Raw genomic sequence first — 9,695 nt, 5'->3', positions numbered from 1 at the left:
AACTTGTCAGGTCTGTTGACTGCACCCTGATGTCACTCCCATTGTGGCTGGCCTGTGGGTTTGATTCCCTTCCCTGCAGTCACGTTCCAGCTCTATCGCTCTGTCACTCCGGGATCCAAGACGCTTGGCCCTGATCTCCCTTTTCACTTTCCCCCTTTTCGTCCCCAGCGTCCCGCAGGGGGCGCTGCGACCTCCTGGTTCCCCGGCCCCTCCCCCCGGCCAACCGTCGATTGGGCCGTTGTGTGACGTCACGCCGTTTTAGCCAAACAAATGGGTTTCGGGGCTTGGGTTGGGTGCTCGGCCCGCTTCAGCTGTGGGGAGCGAGCCAGGCTTCCCGCCGTTGCCGCCGCATCGGGCTGGTGCAGCCCCGGGAAGAAGCACAGGTGGGTCGGGGCCGAAGTGGGGTGTGGGGTGAGGGCGGCGCGGCTGGGGTCCCGCGGCGGCCACCGTGGCCGCTCTCCGGCCCCTCCCGCCGCCCGCCTGTGCTCCCAGGCGCCGGGAGGGTGGGGGTGGGGGCGGGGGCGTGGGCGCTGCCCGCAGGTCTGGGGCTCGCGGCCGCCCGGTGTGTACGTAGCGGGGACCCGGCGCCCCGCGCCTCATGGGCTGCCCTCCGCCCATGCACGGGTCGGGCGCTAAGCTTTTCCGCGGGCCACTGAGTGTCTCGCGGGCCGACAGGCGGGAGCGGGGTCCGGAGTCAGGCCTGAAGCCGAGGAGATTACGGATAGGCCGCGAGCAGGCACCGGGCCGCCGCTCCTACCCGCGGCACCGCGCAGGCGAGGAAGTAGGGCTCTGGGTGGGGGTCGCCTCGCCCCTGTGCGCCCGGCCACTCTGTAGGTCCCTGCCCCAGCGCAGGTGAGCTGGCGTTTGTCCTTAACCTTCCTCGGGGACTGGGCAGGACGGAGGCTCGGATGCTTCCCTGGGCTCAGCTGTCGACTGCGGTTCGGCCCCAGTCCACGATTAAGTCATAATGATACTGTGGGTCCGCGTGTCTGTGACGTCAGGGGTCTCCAGGAGATGGGGCGTGATGTCACTGCAGGCCCGGGCGGGGACCTGAGCGCGCCGAAGGGCCGGGAGGACCGGCAGGGGAGGAAAAGGAAGTTCAGTCCTCTATCAACGCCTGGGATCGCAGCGGATTTGAATCGAAAGTTGTTCCATACAGCGTGTTCCATAGCTATGTAATAGCTATCAAGGTCTTTAATTTAGTTTTAAAGAAGCACCGTTATTACAGTTAAATATGAGACACATTTGATTTAGAAATAGGTAAGATAGGAGGCTTTGAGGGGGGTTGGGTATTTAATGTAAATGCCTTTAATGAAGCTGAACTCAGTTCGATGGCTTGTGGGCAGAATTACTGAAAAAAAAAAAATAGAACCAGTTGGTGTATTGATAATTCGGTTTGCTTTACTATTTTTGTGTGTGTTAGACATTATCTGCTATAGCATTTTTTAAAGCAAATGGCCAGGAGGAGGGAGTCGGATTTTAAATGAAATTTTTATTTTTATTTTTTTGAGGCGGAGTCTCTGTCACCCTGGGTAGAGTGCAGAGGCATCATTATAGCTCACTTCTACCTCAAACTCCTGGGCTCAAGCGATACTCCTGCCTCAGCCTCCTTAGTAGCTGGGACCATAGGCGTGTGTATCAGTACCCCTGACTAATTTCTCAATTTTTTATAGTAATAACGTCTCACTGTGTTGCCCAGGCTGGTCTCAAACTAGTGTCAAGGTATTCTTGGAGAGTCCTATCTGAAATTAATTTGATTAGTCCATTTTTCCCCCTCCAAATTGATACCTTAGGAGAAGTTAGGATAAAAGAACTTCCCACCTTTCCATTTGTAGAGGATGTTAGCCTGCTTGTTTTATTAAAGTAACAGTGATATAACATTTTTTTTTTTATTTTCACTTTAGAGACAGGGTCTCTGTTTGTTACCCAGGCTAGAGTGCAGTGGCACAATCATAGCTCACTGCAGCCTCGAACTCCTGGGCTCAAGTGATCCTCCTGCCTTAGCTTCCCTGGTAGTTAGGACTACAGGTAGGTGCCTGCCACCACCCCTGGCTAATTTAAAAAAAATTTTTGTAGAGACAAGGGTGTTGCTATGTTAACCAGGCTGGTCTTGAACTCCTAGCCTCAAGCAATCTTCCTGCCTGGGCCTCCCAAAGTGCTGAGATTATAGGAGTGAGCCAGTATACCTGGCCAGTGATACCATTCTTGAAGGTTCAACATGAATTGAATTTAATGTTCTTGATAGACTCAAACTTAGTTTTTTTATCCTTTAGAATAAAACCATGTCAAGCCTTCATTAATGAATCTCGGTGTACTCAGTTTTTTAAAGAAATTTGCCATTTGTATTGTATGGCTGTGGCGTAGACATATTATTCAAAGAAGTAAAGCTTAATTTTATTTCCCTCTGCATTATTTTTCTAAACTATTCAGTTCACTCACCAAGTGTTAATTGTGTGTTTACTTTGAGCCTTCTGCATTTGAATTTCCCTTTACTGAAAGTTCTACTTTCTAGAATGATACAATGAACTGTATTGGAAAGTGTAGTCTTTATCCTCAGGAGCATTTACTTTGAAAGGGTTAATGATTATTGTCTGTGCCTACATGTGTTTCAGAGGCCCCAAATGAAATTTCCATATGAGTTACTAAGAATTTTTAATGGATTAGTGATTTTGTTTGTAACCCTTCAGCCCTGTTGGAAATGATTTGAAGTTTGTGCTGTTTGTTGAGTATCCCTTATCCAACATGCTTGGGACCAGAAATGTTTTCTGATTTTGGATTCTTTTTAGAGTTTGGAATATTTGCTTATACATGAGATATCTTGGTGATGGGACTCAAGTCAAACACAAAATCCACTTATGTTTCGTGTATACCTTATACACATAGCCTGAAGGTAATTTAATACAGTATTTTAAATAATTTTGTGCATGAAACAAAATATGTACATTGAACTGTCAGAAAGCAAAGATGTCACCGTCTCAACAATGTGGGCAATCTGTGGCTGTTTGGCATCACTATCATTCTTGACTCTGAATTTATATGCTATTGATAAACAGTCATTTTCATATACTTATTCACACGTAAATATCTAACAGTAAAAAAAATGACATACCATTAATACAGTGGAAAAATAATGTCTTCGGGGTGACTGAGCAGCACAGTAGCATCACCAGAATACCTGTGTCAGCTATTAAACAATAGCAGCAGCGAACAATGGTGGGCTTCCTGTGATGCTGTGTTCTAATTAAAAGGTTACTGTACATTGTATTTTATTTTTTTATGCAAGAAAAAACATCAGAAGTGCTTGAGGGACCAGGAAGTGGGTCCTGTAGGGATGAGGAAACGTTCTGCTTGATAGCTTTTTAAAATGTTTCCTCCATAGTCATCATTGTCACCATTAACAATGATTTTTGTTTTGGCAGTCTCTCTTTGATTTTATAAATTGACATGATTTCTTGTTTGTTCTGAATGCATGCTGCTCTAGTTGTTCAATAAGCCTTTCACATGTTTTCGCCATGTTGTCTGTAGGCATGTATGTGTTATGATATATATATTGGTTTTCATCCACAATTCCTGGCTCATAACTCCCATAGTCCTTGTTACAGTCTTTTGTTGTTATGATCTTGGGGGCCTTAGGCCTCAGGAGCAAGCCTCAGGAAACAGAATCTCTTTGGCTTCCCCCACCTTTCTTATTGTGGGTCATAAGACTCTCATTCCAGAGAGAGTCCCACCCCATACCCTGAAGGCTAATCACATTTCATCATGGTTCTCCATAAAAACCTAAGAGGCCTGCATACAGTGAGTGTCCACCTGAACACATGGAGGTACCTGGAGGGTGATGCGCCCAAGGCAAGGCATGGAGGCTCCTCTGCACCCCTTCCCCCATACCTCGCCCTATTCATCTCTTCCTCTGTATGCTTTATATTAGGTCATATATGAAATGTCTGATTTTGAATCAAAAGTTTCTTATATCTCAAACAAGAAGCAGTACAATTAATGAAAGTATGTGCCTAAACTATCGACACAATTTTGCCAACTTAACGGTAGCTTGTTTATGCCAATAGCGAAGAAGTCTGGAGAGCAAGTGGTAATGAAATTATGAAAGATGTTTTCCACAGCTTGTTGAGAATTGAATATTTTTCCTTGCATGAAGTGGTCCAAAGCCTGGAAGAAGTGGTAGTCATTTGGTGCAAGGTCTCGTGAATATGGTGGATAACAGAGTTTCCAAGTCTGGCTTCTGTAGTTTGAGCAGCGTCATGTGTGCGACATGTGGTCTAGTGTTGTCTTGCAATAGGATTGGTCTGTCTCTATTGACCAGTCTCAGGTGCTTAATCACAAGCATCCTCATCATTTATCCAATTGTTTGCAGTAGACATCCGCTGTAATGGATTGACCAGGTTTCATGAAGCTGTAGTGGATAATACCAGTGCTGGACCACCAAACAGACACCGTTAGCTTTTTTTGATGAATATTTGGTTTTGGATTGTGTTCCGGCACTTCCTCTTTATCCAGCCACTGTGTTGAACATTTGGACTGTCAAAAAGAATCTATTTTTCATCACGTGTAACGATAGGGTGTCGAAATGGGTCCTCTTTATGTCCTGACAACAAAAAAAGGCAAGCTTCTAGATGATTTCTGATGCTCGTTTAATTGATTCAGAACCCATCTATACAGCTTCTTTATCTTCCAATTTGTTTCAAATGGTCCAATATTGTTGGAATAGTAATGTTGAACCTTGCTGCTAATTAATTCATGAGTAGGTTGAGATGGATTCAGTTCCACTACAACTTTGACCTCACCATCCACCTTGGTCTCTGGTCACCTACGTGGCTCATTTTTCAAGATTAAAATCACCACAACAGAACTTCTCACACTATCAATATACTGTGCATAAATCAGCCATATCCTTCCCAAACACTCCGTTGATATTTTGAGCTGTCTGCACTGCATTGGTTCCACGACAGAACTCACATTCGAGAATAACACAAATTTTGACTTATCCACGGTTTCACAAAAATTGCTCTAAAAAAAATTTGAAAGATAATCACAAGCCAAACACTGCTTTTGAAAGAATGAGGATGTGCCTTCACAATAAAAATAAGAAGTATAAAAGTGAAAGTGTTAGAGATAACAACTGTGTAATGTAGTACTTAAGGAAATAAAACATTTCATACTTGATAACCTAACATCCTTTGTAATAAACCCATAAACCTAAGTAAGTTTTTCCCTGAGTTTTTTGAGCCGCTCCAGCAAATTAAACCCATAGAGAGGGTCATGGAAACCTCAACTTGCAGCTAGTTGGTCAGAAGCTCTGGAGGCCTGAACTTGGAACTGATGTATGTGGGGGACAGTTTTGGGGACTCACCAGTTTTTGAGCCCTCACCCTGTTGGATCTGATGCTATCTCCAGGTAGATAGTGTCAGAATTGAATTAGAGGACACTTAGCTGGTGTCTGCTGCTTGGTGTGCGTGGGGAAAACCTGTGACTTTTGGTCATTGAAGTCATCTTCTGTGTTGATTATGGTGGAGTCTAGAGGAAAGCACAGTTTGAGGAGTTTTTCCTAAAGCAGCATTTTTTCTGCAGCATTAACGTCACCTTCATTGTTGTGTGCTGTGGTTTGACTGCGACCTGTCACATGAAGTGAGGTGTGCAATTTTCCATTTGTGGTGTCATGTCAGTGCTCAGAAAGTTTTGGATTTTGAAACATTTTGGATTTCAGATTTTTGGACTAGGACTGCTCCATCTGTACTGTCAGCCAAAAGGTATAAGTGATGTCTCCTTTATGGGTTTTAAACGTATTTATCTCTTAAGAGATTGTTTTTTTCTTTTTTTTTTTTTTGAGACAGAATCTGGCTCTGTTGTCCTGGCTAGAGTGCCGTGGCGTCAGCCTAGCTCACAGCAACCTCAAACTCCTGGGCTCAAGCGATCCTCCTGCCTCAGCCTGCCGAGTAGCTGGGACTACAGGCATGTGCCACCATGCCTGGATAATTTTTTCTATATATATATATTTTTAGTTGTCCAGATAATATCTTTCTATTTTTAGTAGAGACGGGGTCTCACTCTTGCTCAGGCTGGTCTGGAACTCCTGACTTTGAGCGATCCACCCACCTTGGCCTCCCAGAGTGCTAGGATTACAGGCGTGAGCCACCCCACCTGGCCAAGAGATTGTTTTTAATTGGGATTGATCAGTTGATATTTGGTGGCTTCTATCTTATGATCTGGATAGTCATTTTTTGGCATTGGTGCAAGAAACAGCTTTCAAAAAGGAAAATCCAAAATGTTATGGGTATTTCTGAAGTAAAGGAACATTTTTATTTGTGCAATTTAATTATCAGTATTACATAGAAAAAAGTTCATGAAAATTGAATAAAATTATTTACACTAATCACAGCTGCACAAATAGAGACCAAGACTTGGATGACTGCAAAATTAAATGGTCTAGTAAAAGTAGGTAGATTTTGAGTAACTTTTGTTACATTGTTTATGCCATGAAAAGGTAAGAGTTTATATATGCATATTTTAAAATAGTTTTGAAAACCATCTAAGACATAAGATCAGAAATCCTCATTTTATTTCCGTTTCTAAAGTGATTCAGTAGACTTTCAAATGATCCTATTTGTAACTCTTTAGAATCTCTACTCCTCTAGTAAACGGAAGAAACTTTATATGACTTCTTCAGTTAATCAGAAAAAAGGCTTGTTGGTCTTTTTGATTTAGCTAGCCACCTATGTTTTCTGAAAGCTACCCATGTTATTAGTTTCTTAACCTTCTAGTATATATTCTAGTCTCCCTACTGTCTTTCTTTCTTTCTTTTAAAATAAGAGACAGAGTCTTGCTCTGGCTTCCAGGTAGCTGAATAGGTGGAGGTTCCTGGAGGGTGATGCGAGCTTCCCAAGTAGCTAGAACTATAGGTGCCCACCACCACACCCAGCTAACTTTTAAAATTATTTTTCTGTCAAGACAGGGTCTCACTACGTTGCCCAGGCTGGTCTTGAACTCCTGACCTCAAGTGATCCTCTGACTTTGGCCTCCCAAAGTGTTGGGATTACAGGTATGAGCCACCGTGCCTGGCTGCTCTTAAAAATACATACACACACACATATGTATATATGGTAGCATACTGTACATACTGTTAATTAAACAGTAGATTTTTACATTCTTTACATATTGGTGTATGAAGAGTGTATTTGAGACAGAAAACCTAAAATCACAATGACTTAAAAAAGTATTTTTTTTCTCTTATAAAAATTCAGATAGGTGGTCGAGGGCTCATATAGCACTCATGACATTATTCTTTTTCTCTTACTCTCTTTAAACTGAGGCATAACGAAGATAGTAAAGTGCACAGATATTAAGTGTACGGTCCAGTGAGTTCTGGCAGTTGTATGTACCTGTATAACAAATGCCACAGTCAAGATAGCCATGCAATCTATCTTCATCCCCCACACCATCACATTTCTGATTGTCTGGGCTTTTTCTACACTGTTACTGCTGTGTGTGTTGCCTGTGTCCTCACTGACCTAGCTGGGTCTCCAGCTATTGCAGGGCATTCTGAGCAGGGGGATGCAAGAAGGAGCAGATGCTACAACTAGCCTGTTTAAAGGAAGGTTTCTAGAAACTGCCACTTCACAGCACTTTGAATTATGTTTGATTTGCTAGAATTTAGTGTTATAGTCCCATCTGAATGCAAGGGAGGGTAGGAAATGTAGTTTTCATTGTCTTTTTTCTATCACAAACAATGCTGCAGTGAATAACCTTATTCCTATGTTCTTTTGTGCAATAAATTCTTCGAAGTGGAACTCCTGGGTCAGAGTATTTGCAGTTGTACAGCACAACAATTTTTTCACATCCTTGCTGACACAGTTTTTATATTTGCTGATCTTATAGGGTAGTTCTTAATTTGCCTGATAGGACATTTAGGTAGAGGGAAAAAGTACTTCTACCCTTAAGGTACCGATGATGCCTTGAAAACATGGATGACACAGGTAGCTAATGTAATGCTAAGTCCGGTGAAGCATATTTTCATTTTATTTAGTCCAATCCTCAGGGGAGACTGATGGTTAAGGTTAGAAGAGAAACCCTTGTACTTGTAAATACTTGACAGTTACCTGACAGCAAGACAATAGACTAATGTGTTTTTCAGGAATTATCTTAATTAAAAAGTAAGTTAGGGGCCGGGCGCGGTGGCTCACGCCTGTAATCCTAACACTCTGGGAGGCCGAGGCGGGCGGATCGTTCTGAGCTTGGGAGTTCGAGACCAGCCTGAGCAAGAGCGAGACCCCGTCTCTACCAAAAAAATGGAAAGAAATTAACTGGACAGCTAAAAATATATGTAGAAAAAATTAGCCAGGCATGGTGGCGCGTGCCTGTGGTCCCAGCTACTCGGGAGGCTGAGACAGTAGGATTGCTTGAGCCCAGGAGTTTGAGGTTACTATGAGCTAGGCTGACACCACGGCACTCGCCCCAGGCAAGAGAGTGAGACTCTGTCTCGTAAAAAAAAAAAAAAAAGTAAGTTAGGGTATAAGGTTAATGTAGCATTAATATTTTTTGTTCTGTTTTCTCTCACATACATTCCTTAACATGTAGAAATGTGTTTTCAATTAATCTTAGAGTATCCTTTAACCTAATGGGGAAAAAGAAAGTAATCAATACTGGTTTTTTTGGGCGGGGGACGGGGGCAAGGTCTCACTGTGTTGCCAAGGCTGAAGTATAGTGGCATAATCGTAGCTCACTGTAGCCTCGAACTCCTAGAGTCAAGCGATCCTTCTGCCTCAGACTCCTGAGTAGCTGGGACTACAGGCGTGAGCCCCCAAACCTGGCTAATGTTTAAGTGTTTTGTAGAGACAGGGTTTTGCTATGTTGGCCAGGCTGGTCTTGAACTCCTGGCCTTACAGGATCTTTCTACTTCAGCCTCCCAGAGTGCTGCAATTACAGGGTGAGCCAACGTGCCCTGCTGTACTTTTGAAATTGTCATTTCTTCAGGTAAAGAAACTGAAGACGAGCCAGATATCTATGATCTAAAGATAGAGATTTTGAGATACTTTCAGTACAGTATCATCCCACTTATTTAGAGGTCAAATTTGTGTAAATCTGCGCTATTTAAAAAAAAAAAGGCAGTGAAGGCTCAATATGCCAAAGAGCTTATTGAGAAAAAAAGTATTTCTTGTATATATTAAATAGGCTTTGTAGTCAACCTCAGGCCCTTTCCTGAGGTCTTTATGGCTTACAATAGAAACTGGTGCCTGTCATGTTCTTTTCTGTGTCCTTAGTACTGAGGGTGTTACCTAGTACATGGTTGTTGTTCAGTAAATGTTTGTTGAATGGATGAGTTTTTTTCTTGGTTAGCACAGATTTTTTGAGTGGGGGGAGAGGGATACATTGTTAAGAAACTGACAGCAATGGCTGACATATTTGCTTATTTGTTAGGTAGTGGTGGTGGTGTTAATCAGCTAGGCATACGCTTGCCTTAGGATTTGCATTGGCTGTTTCCTGTGCACACCTACCTTCCTCACCTCCTTGGAATCTTTTCTCACACATCACCTTCTTAAGGAAGTATACTGACCACCCTAGTTAAAACTGCCCCTCTTTCTCTGCACTTCCAACCTCCCTTCCCCAAGTCTGTTTTCCCCCTTGGCAGTACCTTCTTGAAACATATTCTATTTTAACATATAATTTACTTATTATGACTATGATTTATT

At 43.0% G+C, this 9,695-nt stretch overlaps 1 protein-coding gene across 1 annotated transcript in view; it reads left to right on the top strand.

Moving 5' to 3' along the window:
• The first annotated feature begins 295 nt into the window (after positions 1 to 295).
• Positions 296 to 9,695, top strand: part of LOC105825828 (calcium-binding protein P-like) — a 38,213-nt gene continuing 28,813 nt past the window's right edge. Inside the window, exon 1 of the mRNA XM_012663731.1 lies at positions 296 to 383. The gene's annotated coding sequence lies outside the window, so the exon portion shown is untranslated. The remainder of the gene's footprint in view (positions 384 to 9,695) is intronic.

This window comes from Propithecus coquereli, unplaced genomic scaffold, assembly GCF_000956105.1.
Source record: "Propithecus coquereli isolate 6110/MARCELLA unplaced genomic scaffold, Pcoq_1.0 Scaffold83, whole genome shotgun sequence".
NCBI lineage: Eukaryota > Metazoa > Chordata > Mammalia > Primates > Indriidae > Propithecus > Propithecus coquereli.
This window is presented reverse-complemented; position numbering and strand designations above follow the sequence as displayed.